The following is a 25,069-nucleotide window of genomic DNA, read 5'->3' on the forward strand; positions in this document are numbered from 1 at the left end:
GGTAAAATCTAGGCCAAGGTAGGTCAAAAAGCCAACAGAGGATCGAATGTAGGCGTTATCATACGATATTGCCTCATTCCACCAAGCTCTGCCCGTGGATACGTGATCAGATCGATCAGGCATACGCCTTCTGTCCGTCACGGCCACTCTAGTCCTAGTTCCTATGGTATCACTCATAGCCTGGGTATTGGGCCTTTTGCCTCTTAAAACACCCACCCAACAAACAGAGATCCAGCCAGTCCAGAATATGATGCAGAAAAGTAAAAGCGCACATAGAATGCAATGCAAACAGGCAAATATGCAAAGCAATAAAAACACCCAAAGATAAACACACAAGCGCTAGGATCGACTCGCTAGGTCCGGACCAGCAACAGGTCGATACGTCCCCAGCAGAGTCGCCAGCTGTCACTACCGCGAAAATTAACAGAGTCGCCACTAACATATTTATCCTGAAAAGGAAGGGAATGCCAGCAAACCCCAAAACAAAACAACGGTCTCACGACCAGAGAAAAAGGGTAAGGGAGTCGATTACGCGAGGGGAAGGTATTAGCACCCCTCGCGCCCATCGTACTCGATGGTATCCACGCCTGTGTCTAAAACTATGGGTGTGTAACAAATCTACGCTAATCTGGACTAAAATGAATGCAGAATGTAGGGAAAAGAAAGGATTGTGCTCGCACGGGCCCTACCCCGCTGCCTACGTATCTGTTTTGCAGAATCACAGCTACCGTAGCTCGACTAACTAATTTCTGTTTGTTTTGTATTTTTTAGGTGAACGAGTTACATTCACACTCCGCTGCTCGACCTTTGGAGACTTATGCTGGGAATGGAGCGGAAATAACAAGCTCTTAAGAAAAGAAAATCAAAGAGTGTGGTTTGTGTTTTAAACAATGCATGAGGAAGACCTAAGCTAAGGGGGAAAGCTTGCTACCTAATGTTATCATACAAAGAGTACAAGTCTAAGCTAAGCTATCAACCTACGAGAGAAAAGGGAAAGCACACAAATAGCACACAAACGAGCATCCGCTCGTAAAACAAACAAACCAACGGCACTGACCGAGTGGTAGAAAAGCGGTCCCGCCATAGCCAAGGGGAGCAGCTCAACTCAAGTCAACCAAGCATTAGACCTCGCGAAAATGATCGGGCCATAGACAAGAGGGCGGACCCCTCTCAGCAACCAAGCCGTCACGGATCGTAAAGGAAAACGGTGCGTGCGTACACCGAGCATCAACGTCGAGCAACGCGAGCTATAGGAAAGGCGGGGGTCCGGCTACATGAACCCTTTTCCTGACATACTCGATGACAAGATCTTGTGCAGGTTCAGAAGCGAGCCACGCGTAGCGTGCGCATACTGAACAGACTCGATGAGACTAGGCGGGGGTTGATTGCTAACCATTTCCGCATGCCTTCCATGAGAACTTAACGGAGTGCCATATAGGACTTATTACACCGTGACTCCCTGCCGCAAAGCACAAATATAAACACACCAACAAAAACAGAGCCTCTTTCGAGGGCTTGGCCAGATGCATGTCTAAGTCCTACTTCTCATGTTATAGGATGATGCGAGAAAGTGGTAAAAGGGACAAGGGGACGATACCGAACGGATAGCAAATCCGCAATGAGCTAGCAAGCGTAAGCAGAGAAGTCCGGAATACTTCGCATAAGCCATCATCAAGCAAAGTTGGAAAGCATCGTCGTGAAAGTCAATCATGAGCGACATGTGGTATGCGTCGAGCATAACCACGCAAGCAACCTGCAAGAGAAACACAAGCCAGACAATACAGGGATATACATCTCAATGAATGAGAGATCAGATGAATCGCATCAGGCATAAGTTCGTGTCCCACAAATAAAGCGGAACACAATGCAAATCAACCGCACCGGAAGCAAATTTGTGTCCCACAAATAAAGTGGAACACGAAGCAAACGAATCACAATCAAAGGCTCTCTCGAAGTACCTCGCACATCTCAACAATCAAATCAGTAATAACAAGGAAGTAGACACCCGCCGACCATAGAAAATAAGAGAAATTAAATTCTAAGTAAATCCTAAACGAAAGTCTAACAAGGCTAATATTTTTCATGACATTTTATCAAAGAATTAGAACTAAACTATGTAACAAAACAATTAAATTCTAACAAGAAAAATATTACATATTTTTGTATTGCATTTTCTATCTAAAAGCTAACACAAAATCTATTAAGAATATTGAAATACCATTACATTTTATCATCTAAGAAAATACGAAATCAAAACTAATTCTAACTAGAATTGTACATGGGTCAAGGGGTGTTAATAGCCAGAAAACTGGTGTATGCAAAGGCTAAGGGCGCATGGCCCAGGTATTGCTGGTCCAAGGAGTGTTTTTCTGCCAACAAAAAGGATGCTGGAGGGCCTGGGGGTGTATGAACAGTAATTTTCGCGTATGGGCCAAAAGAATTGATCCAGATCCTCAGATTTTTATTGATAATTGTTTTCAGATTTTATTGATTCAATTATGGTCCATTTGATTTGGATTGTTCCCAATTAATCACTAAATTTCTACATTCAAACTTCAATTAACTCTAAGTAATTACAATTACAATAACGTAAAAAGGAATTAGGTTTACACTGAAATGTGGCTATTGGAGTTTTCTTCTCCTTTCTCACGAACAGCAACGGCGCCGGACACCTCCATCTCTGATCGTTCTCCGGCGTGATTCAACCAAATCGCCACTCTACTCTCTCCGTCTTGAACCAATCGGTCCTTCCATATCTCCTTCTCGTCTCCTCTGGAACGGCGCAACGGTCTCCTTCAATCTCTCCATTCAGAAAGACACGGTGGTCGGAGCTCAACCTCCACCGATTTCAATCTCTCTCCGATCGAATCGTCACGACGACGTGGAGGAGATCCCTCTTTATCTCCATTTCAGGCTCTATCGACTCAAATCCGAACGGAGTTCGTCCAACGTGACTACATCGTGACAAGTGCAAAGAGAAATCCGGAGATCTCCGATGAAGAACACATGATATCAAGCTTCCGTGCTCTTGCTTATCCTCTTCTACTTCTTATTCCCGATTCTCTGAAAAAAACGTTCTCTCGATGTTGTTGTTGTTGCAGGTGAAAGCGGATCGAAGTGTTGCGTTGTTGGAGATGAATGAGCGTTATGGCGCCTTGTTTTTGTTGAAGCTTCTTTCTGGTTTTTTGTTACGTTTCTGTTAGATGTGGAAGAGTAGAATTGAAAGGTTCTGTATGATTGAAGATAGCGATTGATGATTGATGATAATTTTCTGTGTTTGTGATTAGAGATCCAGAGCGATGAAGGTTGTGGATTATTGATGATTCAGAGATGAAACGAGTGAGATGCTGAAGAACGAAGAGCCATCCAGATTGGAGGATCCAGGTTGATTTGTGGTTGAAGATTCGTGATTGAAGAGGCAGAGAATTGAAGGCGGTTATAGAGATTATTGCGTGAAGGAGCTTGATGAAGGTTATGGTTGAAGAACGATTCTGGATTTCAGTTTTTATGAAGAAACAAGAGTGATTATTGAGAGTTTCAGTTATGGTGATTGAATCAGTTAGAAGATTGGTGAAAGGTTGAAGTTCGGTTGTTGAAGAGGAATCAAGAGAGTTTCTGTTACCGTTCCTTTGTGAGTTTTCTCTCCTTTCCCTTATATTTTCTGTTCCTGATTTTTTTTTTGTTATTGAAGAACAAAGTGGAAAGTGGCATGGATGATTGAAGAGTGTGAAGAGATATTGAAGAGAGTTGGTTCTGAGATTTTTCTGAGAAGTGATTTTTTGTTGTGAAGTTTTTCTTTCATCTTTCCCTCCGCTTGTGATGTTGATTTTTTCTGATTTTTATGGAACCAGTGCAGGGCTGCGGTTCGGTGCAAAAGGGGTGGTCTTGAAGAATTGAAAAACATGTCAAAGGGCCTCTAGATCTTTTGATGGTTTTTTACTTTGGTCACCATGAAAGTTCTTGCAGCATATGGAGATATTTGAATATTTTGTGTAATGGATATGTATTGGACATTTGAAGATTTTGAAATGAATGGACTTTGAAATGATATTGTATCTTGTATATTCTTCCTATTTTTTAATGAATCATGAATGAATGTTGGTAGGACTTTTGAGTGTTCTTGATACTTTGTAAGGGGATGACTCCAAATGATAAGTGAAGTTCAAAGTTTGCAAATTATACCTCGAATTAACCCCGTAACGTGAATACCAATAAATCCTCGGGGCACCAAATCTTGAAATCATGAACAAACTCGAATTTATGGCCTTGAGGAATCCCTAATGGATCCACATCTTTTAGACGTAAACTTGTCTTTAATTATCAAACTGCAAGTGACTTATACTTCAAACAACACATCAATTCGAAAGAACTGTGATGTCTCAATTATAATGAATTCTCGAGTCATATATCATGGCTTAACAAAGACTTCCTCCACAAAGAACCTTAACATAACCGTGAAGTTTTGAGGACGCCTTTAATGGAAATAAGAATTGAAGCATAGAAGAACTCCTTAACATGACATCCAATTAACCTCTTTAGATGAACATTAACAAACACTCAAATGAGAAACCCTTTATTATTTTTCCTTAATTTTCAAACGACGAAATAAATGCCATTGATATCTTATAGCACAGATAAAGAGGGCAAATTTTGGGGTGCAACAAATAACCATAATCATCATATTATTAGAAACAAGAAACATGAATATATGAAATTATTACAAAAAGAACAGGGTTAGGCCATTGTGCACACAACAATTATCAAATCTGCAGCGTTTTTATGGAGTATAAAAGCGCCGTCAAAAATTCTGTTTTTCGGGTGGAGAGCGATCCATAATAGACTAGCAAATAAGGATCAATTAATTAGGAGGGGAATGCTGCCAAACCCTTATGATCAATTTTGTGTTTTCTGTTTGAAGGAGGTTGAAAGTCTAGCTCACAATTTAGGGGACTGCAGTATTGTTTCTAACATATGGAGAAAAGTTTTTTAGTGGATATATTTGGAGGATGAGATATCTTTGGAGGAGTTTGAAGGTTTTGTGTGTATCAATGAGAAGTTAAACAAGAAGGATAAGAAGATCACGGTATCAGTTATTTGGTTGGCAACGGCTTGGAGCATTTGGATTATGAGGAATGTAATCATTTTCTCAAATGATTCTCTTAGTTTCTTAGAATGTATGTCGGAGGCTGTTTTTTGTTCATGAAAATGACTTTTATCTTATAAACTAAGGGATTCTTGTAACTTTATTTTTTGGAATACTCTCCCCTCTCTTGTTTTGAGATGTCAGAGTTTTTCCTTGTTGTAATAGGTCGGAGTACCTCTTATACTCCTTATTAATACCATTGCCTATTAAAAAAACAAAAAGGACGGGGATAATGCACGTTGAAATTGAAATAATTATCAAAAGAACTATGATGCGACATACTCCAGTGAGTAATCAAACAAAACATTTTTCAAAGTTCTATTATGTATAATTGAAATATTGTTATGCTTATTGCAAAAACATAGGTTATCACAATTTTTTAAAACATATAAGCAATAAACTTAAAATAAAACTTTCTTAAACAGAAGTTTACAAGAGAAATAAGCTTAAATCAAATCCATGGTATATTGAGAAGAATTGCGAAGAAGAAGCATAAACGAATAAGCTTGTGAACATTAACTTACCTGAATTTTAGAGATCATATGCACTATCTTCGCATTTAGATTTTCATTGTAAAATATGTTTTCGGTAGAAATAACAATACTACTGTAGGTATACTCAATCGACCATAACCAAATTTAAAATAATGAAGACATGCACATTGAAATTTAAATATAAAACAATCAAACGTTGTTGATAGAAATCAGAAAACTAACCAAACAAAGAAACGAAAAAATGTTCAGAGATAACGGTGGAGAATCAGGATTTGAGGACGCGTCGTTCGGAGATGACGAATATTTTTCACATCATATATCTTGAAACCTGATGTAAAATCCTTTAGCCAAATATCTTATTTTTAGTAGAGAAAATATTAATGTCAAGATCGATGATGAAGATCAAGCGCTGTTGCTGTTGTGCGCTTTGCCTAGAACACATGCCCACTTCAAAGAAACTCTCTTGTATGGAAAGGAGTCCCTGAATTTTGAAGAAGTTCAATAAACCTTGTATTTTAAGGACTTGAACGAACGAAAGGAGCATAAAACTTCGACAGTTGGTGAAGGTTTGGCTGTTAAGAGAAAATTCTTACGAAAGGATGTTAAGTTCGACAAGAAGAAAGGTAAAAGTCAGCAGAAGTTTTACAGTGGTGAAGCATCTGGTATTCGATGCTATCATTGTAAGAAGGAGGATCACACAAGAAAGATGTGCCCTGAACGCCTGGAAGACCATGGAGGTAAGGATAATGGCAATGCAACCATTGTTCAAGATGATTTATACTCATCTGATGTTCTTGTGATTTCAAGCAGTGACTCTAGTAAGGAGTGAATTATAAATTCCGGTTTCACATGGCATATGACTCCAAACAAAGACTTGTTCGAAGAATTATGTGATCAAGATGGTGGGTATGTATTGTTGGGAAACCAAAGTACAAAATACCTGTCAAAGAATTCAACCTGTCATGAGCGAACCAAGCACATTGATGTGAGGCTGCATTTCTTTAGAGAAATAATTGAGCGTGGAGAAGTCTAAGTGCTGAAGATTTTGACTGAAGATAATGTTGCTGATAAGATCACCAAGACATTGGCAAGTTGTAAGTTTTTCCACTATATGCAGTTGATAAAGGTGCATGAAGAAAGTTAGTTTGTTCCCTTGATGTTGTAGAGTTTGTTCTAGGGTGGAGATTTGTGAGATTTTGGATCGAACTGTAGTCTCGACAAGAGTAACTTTTTGGTTTGATAGATATTAAGCATGTTGTCGAAGTCTGATCACATGTTGATGTCGAAGTCCTGCATGTTGTAGTCGAAGTACGTTCAAGCATGCAGTAGTTGAAATGCTAGGTTTGTTAGCATATTGAATTGGGCATATTTGTTTAGCCTAAATGTTTATGTTAGCTTGTAGCTTAAGTTAACTTAGTAATCTATAAATAGACTAGTTCCCTTAGGTTGTTGAGAGAGGTTGGTTGTCGTTATTCATTTGTAATCTTTGAACTCTTATTTAGTAAGTGAGTGTAAAACAATTATAACCAATCCTGATTTTCTTCTTCTTCTCTTTTCTCTCTCTTTCATGAAAATCTAATAGGGTTTCTTGTGTTTGATCAAGAAACTCAATCTTTCTCATGGTTTTTGGTTTGTTCTCGACGATACTCCTATACAACAAAAATTTATTTAGATTTGTATTTTATACTATTTTATTGTGTATGATGACTATGTTTGGAATTTAAATTTTAAAAATGCATTTGTGTAATTATGATTTTTTTAAATTTGTTAGTGTCGTGATGTTTTTAGAGATCGAATTATTTAGTTCGAACAATTTAATAACAATATAATTTTGTTATTGAGATCGATTTATTCATTATAATTATCCAAATTAATTTACTTTAGTCATGCTATTAAACCCATGATAAATAATAAACAAACAAATCTGAACTCAAAAGTATAGATACAATACCAAAAAATATATATATGTTTATATTTTATTTGATTTAATGGTAAAAATAATGTAAGATTTATTGAACTTCGTAGAGTGAACTTTTCGAAATATAATAATTCAAGTATTTACTAAACCAAGAGAAAAATAAAGGCTTAAATGCACTTTTGACCCCCCTAGTTTGATATTTTTTAAGTTTTAGTCCCTCCATTTTAAAAGCCAACTTTTTGGTCCCTAAACTTTACCTCATTTAGTATTTTCATAGTCCCCATCCAATTTTACATACGTGGCATTGATGAATAGGATACAAAATTTATTTTTAATTACTTGGCATTGCTGACTAGTTATTTATTATTTAATAATTTTTCAGAATTAATTCATGTTTTATCAGAAATTTATTTATAAAATTTTAGAATAAACTATTGGGCTTTAAGCCCTTACAAATCTGCGCATTTTTCCAATCCACAAATTTGTAATTTGTAGTATGATTAAGGTATATAAACATTTACGGTATCTATTGAGTAACCGATGTGGGACTTCAAGTCTCCTTCACATTTCACCTCGTCATCAAACTTCTTTCCTTTAAGTGCCTTCATAGCTTTAGCATCAACATCTGTTTTAAGTGATGAAGAGTGTTTTCGTACTGTGTTCTCACACAATAAAAATGGAGAAAGAATATTCTATATGCATGTGTATTATGTTCTTCTATTTTAATGAAATTTTAAGATGAGTTGAATCTCAAAAATACATTGCAAAACATTCTTAAATCCAAATTTTGGTGAAGTAAAGTTTGGTATTACTCCCTCCGTTCCTTTTTAAGTGTCGTTTTAGAAGAATTTTTTTGTTCTTATTTAAGTGTCATTTTATAATTTAATGTTATAATTTGTCATTTATACCCTTATTTTCTCAATAACTCCACCTCAAATTTTTCAATTAGTTATTGAAAAAAGAGAGTGTATGATTGAATTTATTTGGAAAGAGAAAAATAAATAAGGGTATAATAGAAAATGTAACTCTAATAATCCACTATCTTGGTTGAAGAGCTTTTTGCTAAAACGACACTTAAAAAGGAACGGAGGGAGTAGTAATTTCAATTTGATATTAAAGTAAATGCAGTTTGGTAAATATTTACACAACATATCCTTTGATGTTATGTAGCAAAGTTTGGAATGTATTAACTGAAAATGAGTTACATTATAAATTTAGATAATTGATAATGCATAATATATATATTTGCATGCTTTGTGGCTGGAGAAATATATAATTTGCAATGTACATTATAGATTTAACACATTGCTTTGTGATATGTTACAACAATGTGTATAATGGTGTTGTCACTACTGGAATTGAAGCATGCTACTAGTGGAATTCAACGATTTTCCATTGAAGCCTCATACCTTGTGAAGTATGGTGCTATCGTTAATTTGGCTTACGGAAAGGTTTTTCAATTGATGCTTAATGGTTTATTCAAATACCATAATCAATAGGCTGCATGTATTAAAATCACTCCTTGAACAAGACATGAAAATATTAACACAAGTTTATGGCTGCAGATCATAAGCTGATGGCTGCAAATCAGATTCCAAATATGTAATTCATGCAAGTTTATGAGTTGTTGAAAGTTACCTGATAGTTGGTGACTATGATAATGTAGTTGTCCCATTGGAATATATGGAAGTGGAGGATTCGTTAAAACGACACTTAATCAATGATTGTTGTTCATGGAAAGTAATGGAAGAGAAAGATGGAGACTCGTTTGCAAAGTGGTGAAAGAGGGAGAAGACTCATTTTCAATGATTGTTATTGTAGTTATTGTGTTTGACATGATGAGAGAGAGAGAGAACCATTTGTAATGTAAAAGACTCCATTGCAGCAAGTCCCACATCGATTGAATTGCAATTAATTTTATTGTTTATATAAGTTACACTATCTTTTTAAAGTTAGTTGAGTATTGGGTTATTGGACAAATGAAATGGGCTAAGGCCTAGAATTTTAAGTTCACAATTTTAATTATTTAAAATTTATTGTAATAAATAAATTAATTATTATTTAAAATAAAAATAAAAATAAAAATGATTAGTTATTAATTAATATATTAAAATAATAATAAAAAATAAATTATCCTACTCATCAATTTCAGGTAATTAAAAATAATTTTTTTATCCCAATCATCAACGCCACGTATGCAAAATTGGAGGAGGATAATGAAAATCCTAAATGAGGTAAAGTTTAGGGACCAAAAAGCTGGCTTTTAAAATGGAGGGACTAAAATTTAAAAAATATCAAACTAGGGGGGTCAAAAGTGCATTTAAGCCAAAAATAAATTAAGTAAGGTAGTGGGAGGAGCATCACGTGATAGCACGTTTTCAGAGAAGTTTTCACATGACTACTCTATTTAAAAACCTATTCAGATTCCTTCCTTTACATTTCACCTACATCTCGTCAATCACTTTCTTGCTAATTGTTTTTCAGATTTGAATCTTCAACTTAATTTCTAGTTGCTATGTTCATTTCAAAAAAATCTTGTGGAAACGAAAAAGCAAATAGTCCATATTATGGTATTAATTAATAAATTAATAAATATAATAATTCTAATTACTTACCCGAATAGAAAACTAATAGGTCAGAATATCTATCCTTAAGTTTGTTTGTCACCTGACAAATTTCAATTATGTCTTAGTGAGAAGAAGGTTCTGTAAATACATCTACGAAACAAATTTCGGTAAATGTATCCGAGGGACATTATTCAAATGTGTGCCTAAGAAACCGGGATGTGTTAAAGAGATTCTCTTAAATTATACTACTAGTACAGTGGGAGCAGCGTCACATGATGCACATTTTGAATCAAGTTTCCACGTGACTACTCACTCTCTTCAATTTTGAGATTTGAGTATTCAACTTATCAAGAGATTCACTTCACCTCTCTTCATTTCAAAGGTTGCACTTTCTGCTTAACAACTGGTTGGTTAAAGGTACGCATTCATTTTCATTTCAGTCCTTTTCATATCTTTTTGTTTTTGCTTGTTTGCAGATCATTTTGTGTCAGCTGTTTCTAAGAGGTTAAAGAGTAAATCATTCTTTTCCTATTTTTTTTCATTTATTTTAACTCACGCATGCAAATAGTAATTCAGCTCTAGTCTTCAATAGTTTTAAAATCATTGTTAATTGGATACTGACCCCTAAGGGTAATGCGTTGACCCTAAACCTAATTAACATGGAAAATGACTTTTGTTGATCCTACGTGAGTGATTGTACTTATGAAGTAGTTGATCATTATGTTTATCTATCAGTGGAGGATAAATGATACCTAAATGAGTCTGATAACCTTGCTTTATGAATTTTGATTGATTTAATAGATTCTGCTATTAAAAACTTTATTTTTAGTAAGTTTTCACAAAATTTAATAATTCAAGAAGTTAGTTACCCAATCAGTATAATAATTCACTAACTTCATTAAACAAGTGGCTACAGCCTTAAAAGTATACATTCATTTAGTTAGAACTTCATTGTTTACTCAAACTGTTTCTGTTTGTTTGCAGATCCTTTAGTTTCTGCAGACTGTTTGAACCCATTTTCTATAACTCTTCTAATAGGTAACACATCCATGCTCTTCATTGTTTACTCTCTATTTGATTATTTTGTTTTTATTTTTCTAGAATGCCAACATAGTCGAATGTTATATGAATTTTACTCAAAGCATTCTTTCTTTTTCTAATCAGTTTCTGTGCGATCCAAGTCAAGAGGAAGAGAAGAAAAGAGAATCAATGGAAATTCTAACTTCTGTTGTTGGAATAGTAGCGGATAATACGGTTGTTCCTATTGGACGTCAAGCAAGTTACTTGATATTCTACAAAGCTAATTTCAAAATGTTAGCGGATCTTGTTAAGGATCTTGAGTCTGCATGCGAAAGAATGACCCATTTGGTTGAACAAGAAAGGAGAAATGGTAAAGAGATTGAAAGAGATGTGCTGAACTGGTTTGAGATTGTGAATGAGGTCATTGAAAAGGCAAATCAGCTTCAAAAAGATCCCTGTCGTGCCAATGTTAGGTGCTCAGCATGGCCGTTCCCTAATTTGATTTTGCGTCATCAGCTTAGTAGGAAAGCCACAAAACTTGCAAAAGATGTTGTTCATGTTCAAGGAAAAGGGATTTTTGATCGAGTTGGTTACCTTCCTGCTCTAGATGGAGTAGCCTCCTCCAGCTCAACAAGAGGAGATGAAAAATATGAGACAAGGGAGTCACTTAAGCAGGAGATTATGAAGGCTTTATCACACCCTAATTCATGCAACATTGGTGTGTATGGGTTAGGTGGGGTGGGTAAGACCACTCTGTTGGAGGAAATTTCTCAAATAGCCAAGCAACAAAAATTGTTCGATGAAGTGGTTACAACACATGTATCCAAAAATCCAGACTTAAAAACAATTCAAGGGGAGATTGCAGATCTGCTGGGCCTGCGATTCAATGAGGAGACTATTCTTGGCAGAGCTCATCGTCTAAAGCAGAGAATCAAGATGGAGAAAAATATCCTTGTCATTCTAGATGATATATGGACCAGAATTGATTTGAAGGAAGTGGGAATTCCATTAGTTGATGAGCATAATGGTTGCAAATTGTTGATGACAAGTAGAAATCAAGATGTGTTGGTGCAAATGGACGTTCCAGAGGATTTCACTTTCAAACTTGAACTTATGAGTGAAAAGGAGACATGGAGCTTGTTTCAATTTATGGCTGGTGACGTGGTTAACAATAGGGATTTGAAAGATGTAGCAATTCAGGTTGCCCAAAAATGTGCAGGTTTGCCTCTTAGTATCGTTACGGTAGCGCGTGCAATGAAAAATAAGAGGGATGTCCATTATTGGAAAGATGCATTAAACAAATTACAATGTAATAATCACGAAGAAGTGCATGCGACAACTAATTTTGCTTTGGAATTAAGTTACGACTCATTGGAGAGTGATGAAGTTAAGGCTTTATTCTTGCTTTTTGCATTATTTCCAAGTGGTTATATGGAGTATTATCTGAAAGTTGCAATGGGATTGGACATATTAAAGCATGTTAGTACCATAGAAGATGCAAGAAGCAGACATTACACAATAATCAAATCTTTAGAGGCGAGGTGTCTTTTGCTTCAAAGTAAAACATACGGATGGATCACAATGCATGATGTTGTTCGTGATTTAGCTATATTTATAGCACGTAGGGACAAACATATATTTCTAAGGGAATTTATTGATATGGAATGGCCAGCTAATCATTTTTTAAACAAGTGCACGCAAATCATTCTACATAAGTGTCATCATTTGCACGAGCTTCCTCAAAGGATCAATTGTCCAAACATTAAGTTTTTCTGTTTGAGCAGCACAAATCGATCATTAGAAATCCCGGATACGTTTTTTGAGGGTATGCAAAGCCTTACAGTACTAGATTTAACATCTCTGAACTTGTCTTCATTACCTACTTCGTTTCGGTTCCTAACCAACCTTACATCGTTGTCCCTAGATTTATGCATTTTGAAAAATATGGATGCAATAGAAGCTTTGCAAAATTTAGAAATTCTCGAACTCTGGAAATCTTCAATGATCATGTTGCCAAGAGAAATAGGGAGATTGACTCAATTGAGAATGCTTGATTTGAGCAATTCAGGAATAGAAGTAGTCCCACCCAACATCATATCGAGCTTGACTAAATTGGAAGAGTTGTACATGGGCAATACCTCTATTAATTGGGTAAATGTGAATTCTACAGTTCAAAATGAAAATGCTAGCATTTCCGAGCTTCAAAAACTACCCAACTTGACAGCTCTAGAATTACAAATTCGCGAGACTTGGATGTTGCCAAGGGACTTGCAATTGGTATTTGAGAAGCTACAAAAATACAAAATAGCTATTGGAGATGTATGGGAATGGTCTGACATTGAGGATGGAACCTTAAAAACATTGATGCTCAAACTTGGTACCAACACACATTTGGAGCACATAATTAAAGCATTGATTAAAAGTGTTGAGAATTTGTACTTGGATGACGTGGATGGTATTCAAAATATTCTTTATCAACTAAATGGGGAAGGATATCTTAAACATCTCCACGTCCAAAATAATGCAAACATGAAGCACATAGTTGACTCTAAAGAGAGAAATCATATCCATGTGTCCTTTCCCATCTTGGAAACTCTGGTACTTGATAATCTTAAAAACTTAGAGCATATATGTCATGGTCCACTTTCAGCTACTTCTTTTGGAAGTCTCAGTGTTATCAAAGTCAAAAATTGCTTCCAATTAAAATATCTTTTCTCCTTTACTATGGTTAAGGAGCTTTCCCACCTTTCTCAGATTGATGTTTGTCATTGCAATTCTATGAAGGAGATAGTGCTCGAGGACAACAATCCAAGTGCAAATAATGATATAGCTAATGAAAAAATTGAGTTTCTTCAATTGCGTTCTTTGACATTAGAACATTTGGAGACCCTTGATAATTTCTTCTCTAATTATTTGACGCACTCAACAAGTATTCATGTTTCTACACCTTTTTTCAATGCCCAGGTATGTTATTTTGTTTTCAGCTTTCTTTAGATGACAAATCGCTTTTAATAGTAATATATGGATACTATTTAATTTTTAATCTTTTTTTATAATATAAAAAAGTTTTAATAATGTATTAAATATATTATTGTGTTTGTATTGAATTTTTTTTTTTAAAAATTATATTGTAGAATATAGTCATATTATAATATACGATTATGCTTTAAAAACTTATATAATATTCATTAAAAATATAAAATTATTGGTTTAAGTTTTTCATAGGATTCACATAATTATGTTATTAATTTTATACGTAGATGAATTGATTATATTTAAGTAAGAGATATTATATTCATGAATAAAATGAATTTATTTTGTTTATCAATATTCTGTCCCTATATTTTATATATTTTAATTCATGGACTCTAATGTTATACTATAAATATGTTTGTAAATTGTCTAGGAGTTTAATTGTTATACATGGCCGGTATACAATTTTTTACACTATCAATACATCACAACCATCGTTGTGATTCACTCACGTTGTAATTTTTTTTTACACCATTTAGTATATTTCAATTAAATTCATTGTTTTATTGTTGTCATTTTGACATATTGTTTTGTCACTTGTTTTTAAACTATTAGTTATTTAATTAAAATAATATTTTAATTAATGTATAAATATCTTGAAATATATATATATATATATATATATAATTTATTGTATGTTATTTTTAATATTTATATTTATTAGTACTAAATAGTTACATGTTTTTAATATCTATATCTATCATTAATTTACCCGTGTACCTTTTAAAATTTTGTAGTGCATCTATAAAAGAAAATACGGGTCATGCTTAATTTTTTAGTGCATCTATAAAAGAAAATATGCATCATGCTTACGAGTTAGGCTATTTAATAATTGCAAATAAAAAAAGAGTTTTTTAAATAAATTAATTTACACATACATAGCTACTATCTTTAATCTCATTTATTATCATGTAGGTTGCATTTCCTAATTTGGATACCCTTAAATTGAGCTCACTCAATTTGACTAAAATTTGGGATGACAATCATTATTCTATGTACAACTTGACTAGTTTGATTGTGGAGAATTGTGGCGGATTGAAGTACTTATTCTTTTCTACTGTGGTTGGAAGTTTTAAGAACCTCAAACACCTTGAAATAAGTAATTGTCCTTTGATGGAGGAGGTAGTAGCTAAAGATCCGTTGAATGAGGTATGGTAATTCTACCATTAGGAATATTTCAATTAATTTTAAAATTGCATTGAATAATTATTTATTTAAAATGATACTGGTTATTTATGAATACATGTAGGTTCCTTTTTCCAAATTAGAGAAAATAATATTGAAGGACATGGACAACTTGAAGACAATATGGCACCACCAGTTTGAGTCATTGAAGTCGTTAGAAGTGAACAATTGTGGGAAAATTGTTGTAGTTTTTCCTTCTTCAATTCAAACAACTTACAATAAGCTAGAAACTCTAGAGGTTACAAATTGTGCTTTTATGGAAGAGATATTTGAGTTGACTTTCAACTGTGTAGAGGGTACATCTCATTTGAAAGAAGTTACTCTATATGGATTGCCGAAGCTGAAAAAGATATGGAGTAAGGATCCTCAAAAACAATTTAGTTTTCAGAATCTAACAATTGTAAGATTAAAGGGTTGTGAAAGTTTGGAGTATCTTTTACCACTTTCTGTTGCCACTCGTTGTTCACATCTCAAAGAACTTAAAATAGAAAGTTGTGCAAGCATGAATGAAATTGTTGCAGAGGAGAAAGAATCTAGGCTGTGTGCATCTCCCATATTTGAGTTTAATCAATTGAATACCCTAGTGCTTTGGAACTTGAGCAAACTCAAATGTTTCTATGTTGGAAAACATACTCTATCATGTCCATCTTTGAGGAAAATCTCTGTTTTCAACTGTTCTAAATTGAATTTGTATAGAAACCTTTCTACAAACACATCTAAAAGTAGTTTTCGATATGACAAACTCTCAGTCATAACTCAACCACCTTTCCTTGCCGAAGAGGTATGTATCACACACATATATATGTATATGTTTGCATGAAAACAACATGTATGTAGGACTCTTTTAATAATTATATATATATTTTTACAATAAGGACTCTGTGTTATTATTTTAAAATATAAAACAAATAATATATCTGTATGAATAAAATGTTCAATTCTTTCACATTGATGTTTAAATATGTTTTAGGTGATTCCAAACTTGGAGGAGTTGAGGATAGGACAAAAGGATGCTGACATGATATTGCAAGCCCAAAACTCAAGTGCCCTTTTTACCAAGCTGTTCTTTCTTAGTTTAGAAATGTATGAAAATGAAGAGGCTACATTTCCTTATTGGCTCCTTATTAATGTGCATAAACTTGAGCGGTTAGCTGTTCAGTGGAGTTGCTTTAAGAAACTATTTCAAGATGAAAGAGAAATAAGTGAGAAGACTCGTACACAGATCAAAAGTCTGTTATTGAATGGATTACCTAAACTTCAACATATATGTGAGGAAGGATCTCAAATTGACCCAATTCTTGAATTCCTTGAAAGATTAACGGTTTTAGGTTGTTCTAGTCTGACAATTTTGCTGCCTTCCTCTGTCACCCTCAATCATCTGGTTCATTTGGAGATAACACGTTGCAATGGGCTAAAAAGTTTAATTACAACTCCTACGGCACAAAGTTTGGTCAAACTCACAACACTTAAGGTAAGAGACTGTAAATCACTTGAAGAAATAATTACCGGAGTAGAAAGTGTTGAAATTGCATTTATTAGTTTGCACGTTTTGATGTTGGAATGTTTGCCAAGCCTCAACAAATTTTGCTCTAGTAAGTTCTTCTTGAAGTTTCCATTGTTGGAGAAAGTAATTTTGAGAGAATGTCCTTACATGAAGATATTTTCAGAGGGAAACACAAGTACACCAATTCTTCGCAAAGTTAAAATTGCAGAAAATGAAGAGGAGTGGCTTTGGAAGCGAAACCTAAATGATACAATAAAAAAAATGTTTGAAGACAAGGTATGTTTGACTAACCTTTTTCCTATGAATAGCAATAAACATTCATAATTTTCAAAAACATATTAATTTTGATTTGTATATTGATATATGATTGATATTTGAATTTTATTGACCAGGTTGCATTTTCTAAATTCAAATATTTGGCCTTATCGGACCACCCTGTGCTAAAGGATTTATGGTATGGCCAAGTTGATCATCAGACTGTATTTTGCAATCTGAAATATCTAGTGGTGCAGAGATGTGATTTTTTATCACATGTACTTTTTTCATCAAATGTTGTTCAAGTGCTATATGGTTTGGAAAAGCTAGAAGTAAAAGACTGTGATTCATTAGAAGCCATATTTGATGTTAAAGGTATGAAGTCTAATGAATCACCATTGATAAAACAAAGTTGTCAATTGAAAACAGTGACTTTGTCTTGCTTACCAAACTTAAAGCACATATGGAATGAGGATCCTCATGAAATTGTGAACTTTGGAAACATATGCTCAGTGGATGTTTCTTCATGCCAAAGCTTGTTATACATCTTTTCATTGCCACTATGCCAAGATCTTGGAAATCTTGAAATGCTTAAGATAGATTCTTGTGGAGTCGAGGATATTGTTGCAATGAAAGAAGGATCAATGGAAATCAGTTTTAATTTTCCACAACTAAATGCATTGGTACTTATTTGTCTGACAAATCTGAAGAGTTTCTATCAAGGAAAACATACTTTAGAGTGCCCCTCATTGAAGACCTTGAATGTATATCGTTGTGAACATTAAGAATGTTTTCCTTTAACAATTTAGATTTGCAACAACCTAATGAAAATTTTCAAGAAGCCCTTTTTTCAATGGAAAAGGTAAATCCCATTATCCTTTAATTATCTCTGTCATAAACTACTAGTAGTACTTATTAAATCTTTGGATGTTTGATTTTGCAGTTAAGCACCAACTTGGAGACTTTATCAATAAATGCAAAGGATGCCTTTAAAATGTTGAATGGTTACTCTCAAGAAAATATATTTCCTAAAATAGAAAATCTTCGCTTGCAACACTTCATTGAAAGTCCATCAATTATTCTGAATGATTTATGTGCAATATTTCCTAATCTAAAAATTCTTCAGTTGCGCAATAGTTGTTTTGAAATATTATTCCCTTCAAATGGAACTGCTGGAAATCTCAATAACAAACATTCTAAGCAGATAAAAAAGTTGTGGCTTAATGAATTGGATAATATCAAGCATATTTGGCATGAATATTTTCCATTGGATCATTCTCTACTACAAGATCTTGAAGGTTTATCCGTATGGAGCTGTCCAAGTTTGATAAACTTGGTACCATCGCCGACATCTTTCACAAATATGACTTCTTTGATAGTGAACGATTGCAAAGAGCTGGTTTATTTGATAACATCTTCAACAGCTAAAAGTTTAGTTCAACTGAGAGAATTAATAATAAAGAATTGTGAGAAGATGTTGGATGTTGTGAAGATTGATGATGACAGAACAGAGGAAAGCATCATAATATTTGAAAACTTGGAAAAAGTGGAATTCATTTCTTTGTTAAGTTTAAGAAGCTTCTCCAATAATGAGAAACAAACATTCATATTCCCATCTTTACTGTGTTTTATGGTTGAAGGATGTCCTCAAATGAAGAATTTCTCATTAGGAGTCACAGAAGCACCATACCTGACAGGAATCAAAGTTGAAGACGGAAATAAACGATGGAAAAGTGATCTTAACACAACTATTGAACAATTGTTTATAGAAAAGGTACACAATGTCATTGTTAATTCATTATAAAATTTGTTCACTTGTTATTATTAACTTAATTAGCAATGCTAACAATATTATTAATTTGTAAAGTTATTTAGAAATTAATTATTATTGATTTTGAAATTAAATTTACTTTGTTTAGTCAACTAGCTTGAATATACAAAGTTCGAACTTTAAAATCAAAATTTAAATAGCTATAAACATTCTGATATTTATGTATCCTTAATTAGTTTCTTTATTTGTTCTAGTATGCATAAAATGTTAAAATTACGTAAGAAAAATGTATTGCAGAATTTGAATACTGGTTTATTGAGTTGAAATGCACTTAAATACAAGTGTAAGTAACTGATAACCTAGAAAATAAAGGATCCACGTTTAAGAAATCCTAATAACATGTATTCTCCTAAAGAATAGGTAAAAACAACAAACTTAATTTATCAAGAAAACAAACTACTAGGAACTTAACAAAAAGTTTATCCTTGTAACATATTGAGATTTATCCAAATAGTAATTATAGAGTAATGTAGAAGATTGTGAAAATCATCCAGAATCATGCATGCATATGTGTCCCTACAATTAGCATCAGAGATTAGGACCGTTATAATAATCTAGAGACGAAGTGAACCACAGAATCTTTTCAAATTGTTGTTAAATAAGTAAAATAATTTTTAGTTAATAAAACCGAAGTAAATTGTGGTTAACTGAACTACACTTAATAAAAAATTTGATCTGCATCATAGAACATCTACAATATATTACTAAAAATTATGCAAAAAATTAGCTCAAAAATATATTTTAAAATATGCTTATCTACAAAATAGATAGTAAAAAATATAAAGAAAATAGTTTTTTATTAAGAAAATATAACAATTCAATTCACAATAACAAATAATTCAATTAATTTTTTTTAGTCATGTAGAGTTCGATTTAGAATTTAGAATAGGTGCACCAAATCAATAATTCAATTTTGGTCAATTTTAGAGGAAACTAAAACGGTTCAAGTAAGTTTACTTCAAACTTTTATATAATTCAGTTTAATTTTTTAAATAAATTGTTCTATAAATCATCCTTGTAAGGATGTATTATTATTTATTTTTTTTATAAACCATATGTATTAAGAGAAAAACTTGTATGGATACGGACCTAAATCCATATTTTTAGGCACAACCAATAAAAAAATGAGAAAATTGACATTTGTTAAAAATTTAATTTCGTTTTTAATTGCTATCACAGGGGTGGTTGGTTTAATGGAGGAAAGAGACAATTTTATTTAAATTTTTTAATTAGTAAAAAAATAAGATTGATTGTGTGTAAATCTATGTGTTATGGTTGTGTCCATATAAGAATTGTTCACGTATTACTAGGGCAGTGCAAAATCAATACAAGAAAAATAAAGGAGTCCAACTAAGACACACAAACCTCCAAACAAGAACGAGGAGAAAGTCAACCCTTCTTGTCCAACTAAGACACACAAACCTCCAAACAAGAACGAGGAGAAAGTCAACCCTTCTTAACTAAATTCATCTTACCTTTGGTAAAATTGACAACCAATACCGACAAGAGTTTTAACGAAAGACAACAATTCATCACACTTCCACACTTTGGCATTAAACACCACTTGGTTTCTAAATAACCAAACACACCAACAAACTAGCAACCAAAGAAAAGAATAAAAAGTAGGATTAATATAACACCATAATCTTTCTTTAGGCTTCAACAAATAATGAATTAGCAAGATGACCTCCACCAAACCGCTTTCTTCAAATGCCTCGAACATCGTCACAACGGAACACCGTCCGCCACACCAAATCGGTCAAATTACAATAAAAGAATCGATGCCCATTATATTCTTCAAACGAAGCACACATAGGACACGTATTTTCCAATAAAGATGAAAACACACCTCTAATGCAAAACTCACGTATAGTTGGTATACGGGATGTGTTGATGTGCATAAGGTATATCCTCGTGCACGATGCATAAATACTCAAATATTGTTTATATTACCCAAAGTATTATATTTATTACTCAAAATAATATACAAATTACTCAAAATAGTATAAATATTACTCAGAACAATGAATATACTACTCAAAATAGTTAAAATTTGATATTACTCAGAATAGTGTAAATATTACTTAGAATAGTGTACTCATTACTCACATTTAATAATTACTCATAATTAATAGATGTGTACAAATAATGCATATATTATTCATGGATTATGATATTATTACTCGTTTCTAACTAAAATGTTACTCGAAACAATTTAAATTTTAGTCGTACGAGACTTATGCACCGTGCATAAGGATATACCTTATGCACATCAACCTGACCCGTTGGTAAATTATTCAACATGAACTTCCAATCAAAAAGCTTAACTTTACTTGGAACTTTAGCTTTCCAAATCACTTCCAACTCATGGACTCCCTCCATCCAACACCAAATTATGAACATTTAACTCATAAATCCTCTTATGGCTACTCTTTACCGAAAAGCCATTCGATAGGTGCACCGAACTAATAATTCAGTTTCGTTCAATTTTGGAGGAAACTAAATTGATTCAAGTCAATTTTCTTCAAACTTTTGTTATGATTCAGAGTTTTTTAAAATAAATTGTTCCATGAACCACCCTATCAAGGATGCATCATTATTTATTTTCTTTCTTAGATTTTTTCAATATTTATAGAAATTAATTAGTTTTTTATTTTATTTTTTGACTTAAATTGATTGTACAAAATTATTGTTGTAGCTCTATTTAAACCAACATGTGTAATTGGCCTAATTATAAAAAAGAAATATAATTATTTTTATTTCATCATATGAGAGCAAGTCTGATCCATCCCTAATCTAGTATCAGCACTATACCATGAGATTTACTCATATGAGACTTACTCTAAAATGGAGACATTGCGAGTCTGACCTACTCATCAGAAGGGTCTTTTCTTCCCATTAGAATTCACAAACTAAATGAAAAATATTTATCCAATGGGAGAGGTTTGTTCATATTTTCCTTCAAGGAAAAATAATAGAGGAGCACATCCTTGAAGACTCTAAACAATCAGAAAAAGACATTCTAACCTTTTAAAATTGCAGTTGGAAAATAAACTAGTAATGTCTTGGCTAATTACACTGACAAATGAGATTGGAGATAATTTCATGTATTACGACATCTAAAACAAATGTTTATAAATTAATCTTCTTTGATTGGTGCATAAGTTAGTTGACTAAGATTACAATAAAAGCAACATTAGATCTCAGATATGACAGGTATATAAGTTTTTCGACTAACATTTAATATATTTCCTTATGAACCGCAATATTTTCTTTTGCATACTATTATGGGATTGAAGGCATGAACGCTAGAAGGTAAACAATTTATGAGATACCGTTCAGTTAAAACTGGCCCGCCCCAATATTTCTTAGAAACCCTATTTCTAAATATCATAACACAAGTTTGGTATAACAAGAGTCTAATTTTTTTTCATAACAATTTCATTTTTTATGAATGGTGATAAACATTTGTAATTAAAATATATATATATATATATATATATATATATATATATATATATATATATATATATATATATATATATATATATATATATATATATATATATATATATATATATATATATATATTAATTTTGATTTGTCTCTTCATATTTAGTTGATATTTTAATTTGATTGATCAGGTTGCATTCTCTAAATTCGAGTATTTAGTCCTATCCGACTACCCTGATTTAAAGGAGTTGTGGTATGGCCAAGTTGATCATCTGAATGTATTTTGCAATCTGAAACATCTAGTGGTGCAGAGATGTGATTTTTTATCACATGTACTTTTTCCATCAAATGTTCTTCAAGTGCTACGTGGATTGGAAGAATTAGAAGTAAACAACTGTGATTCATTAGAAGCCATATTTGATGTTAAAGGTATGAAGTCTAATGAATCAACATTGATAAAACAAAGCTGTCAATTGAAAACCTTGACTTTCTCTTGCTTACCAAACTTAAAGCACATATGGAACGAGGATCCTCATGAAATTTTGAATTTTGGAAACTTATGCTCGGTGAATGTTTCTTTGTGTCAAAGCTTGTTATACATCTTTTCATTGCCACTATGTCAAGATCTTGGAAATCTTGAAATGCTTGAGATAAATTCTTGTGGAGTCGAAGATATTGTTGCAATAAAAGAAGGATCAATGGAAATTAGTTTTAATTTTCCCCAACTAAATACATTGGTACTACGTAGTTTGACAAATCTAAAGAGTTTCTATCAAGGAAAACATACTTTAGAGTGTCCTTCATTGAAGACTTTGAATGTATATCGTTGTGAAACATTAAGAATGTTTTCATTCAACAATTTAGATTTGCAACAACCTGATGAATATTCTCACCAAGCCCTTTTTTCAATGGAAAAGGTAAATCCCATTATCCTTTACCCTATCTCTGTCATAAACTATAATAGTACTTATTAAATCTTTGGATGTTTGATTTTTCAGTTAAGCACCAACCTGGAGGAATTGGCAATAAATGCCAGTGATGCCTTTAGAATGTTGAATGATCACTGTCAAGAAAATTTCTTTCCTAAAATACGACTTCTTCGTTTGCAAGGCTTCGATGAAACTCCAACTATTTTCTTGAATGATTTCCTTGCAATATTACCTAAACTAACAACTCTTCAGTTGCGTAATAGTTGTTTTGAAACATTATTCCCTTCAAAAGGAACTCCTGGAAATCTCGATGACAAACTTTCTAAGAAAATAAAAGAGTTGTGGCTTTATGAATTGGAAAAGGTCAAGTATATTTTGCACGAAGGTCTTCCATTGGATCTTGAAGATTTATACGTAAATAGCTGTCCAAGTTTGATAAGCTTGGTATCATCGTCCACATCTTTTACAAATCTAACCACTTTGGAGGTGGAGAATTGCAAAGAGATGATTTACTTGATAACATCTTCAACAGCTAAAAGCTTAGTTCAACTCAAAGAATTAAAAATAAAGAATTGTGACAAGATGTTGGATGTTGTAAAGATTGATGATGAAAAAGTAGAGGAAGACGTCATATTTGAAAACTTGGAAACCTTAAAATTCATTTCTTTGTTAAGTTTAAGAAGCTTCTCCAATGGGAAACAAACATTCATATTCCCATCTTTGGTGCGTTTCGTTGTTAAAAGTTGTCCTCAAATGAAGAATTTCTCATTAGATGTCACAGAAGCACCATACCTGACAGGAATTGAAGTTGCAGACAAAAATATACGATGGAAAGGTGATATTAACACAACTATTGAACAAGTGTTCTTAGAAAAGGTACATACTAATTATCTCTTTTGAAGTTGTTTTCTTGTTTTCTATATAAAAACAAGAAAACAGAAATATATTTTAACTCTAGTTTTAGTTTAGAATAAAAAACACCGTAAACATTGCAGAGTTTGGTAAATAAAATCTATTTGTTAGTTTTGTACATAGTCATACCATATCACATATTTTATTGTTTTAATTTTTTTTATGTATATTACTAATGTATTGATTGTTTTGTTTGGACCCAATTTTGTAGTATTTGGTTTTTTAAAATGATAAACTGTTTTTTATTTGCAAGAAATGTATGCATTATTATATTTTAATTATTAAATATTTTATCAATTGTATTTATTCAATTATTTTACCTCTTATATTTATATGATTTTTTTGTCTGTGCTTAACGTTTTCTTAACAGGAAGCCCCACATTCTAATGGGACCATCTTATCATCGTATTCGCAAGGTACACAACATGAAATTCTTCTCTTTTGAACATTATAGTTGTATCTCTATGAAATTATGTTCAATATCTGCAATTCATAAAATCACGCAGTCACTATCATTCATATATATTCTAAACTGTGGGCATAATCCACTCTAAAATTTGACGTAATTAGAGAGCACACATGAAATACATGATAGATCCGTAATACGACCAAGGGAGACTCGAAGTTCATATTTGTGGGATATTATAATATGTTGTGTTTGTTGTTATGACCACCTCTTAAAGTGTGTCACCATCAATCGATAATGTTAACGGTTGATTATTGAAGTTGATAATGAATGGTTGTGATCTCCATTGATTTTTGTGAAATTCTAAACATCGTCGGATACACAATTGGATGATAATTAAGTGATTGGTTGGATCATTT

The 25,069-nt window shown here is 32.9% G+C and overlaps 1 pseudogene; it reads left to right on the forward strand.

The window, feature by feature from the left end:
• The first annotated feature begins 10,381 nt into the window (after positions 1–10,381).
• LOC131626658 (uncharacterized) lies at positions 10,382–25,032 on the forward strand (annotated as a pseudogene).
• The last annotated feature ends 37 nt before the right edge of the window (positions 25,033–25,069 follow it).

This window comes from Vicia villosa, unplaced genomic scaffold (assembly GCF_029867415.1).
Source record: "Vicia villosa cultivar HV-30 ecotype Madison, WI unplaced genomic scaffold, Vvil1.0 ctg.000316F_1_1_1, whole genome shotgun sequence".
In the NCBI taxonomy this organism is placed as follows: Eukaryota; Viridiplantae; Streptophyta; class Magnoliopsida; order Fabales; family Fabaceae; genus Vicia; species Vicia villosa.